The following is a 305-nucleotide window of genomic DNA, read 5'->3' as shown; positions in this document are numbered from 1 at the left end:
TGCTCTCCCTGCCCGGACCTCAGCAGTCCCTGCTCACCAGGAGGCTTGGGGAGGGGCGGTCCTGCTCAGGGTGACACTGTAAACCCGTGGGAGGCAGGGGTCTCCTGTACATCAGATGCAGTGATGGGGAGGGAGACCCCCTGGGGAACAACAAGCCCTCCCCTCTGCCATCGGCCAGTGTGGCTCCCCGCTGGGCATGACAGAGCCCCATGTGCGTGTCCATTGGATGAAGGAAATGAACGGAGGAATGGAATTTAGGATTATTCAATTTTTATTATTATTCATCTGGTTTTTAGAGACACCAA

Source organism: Pteropus vampyrus, unplaced genomic scaffold, assembly GCF_000151845.1.
Source record: "Pteropus vampyrus isolate Shadow unplaced genomic scaffold, Pvam_2.0 Scaffold494, whole genome shotgun sequence".
In the NCBI taxonomy this organism is placed as follows: Eukaryota; Metazoa; Chordata; class Mammalia; order Chiroptera; family Pteropodidae; genus Pteropus; species Pteropus vampyrus.
The sequence above is the reverse complement of the archived record's forward strand: the minus strand, read 5'-3'. Positions refer to the sequence as shown.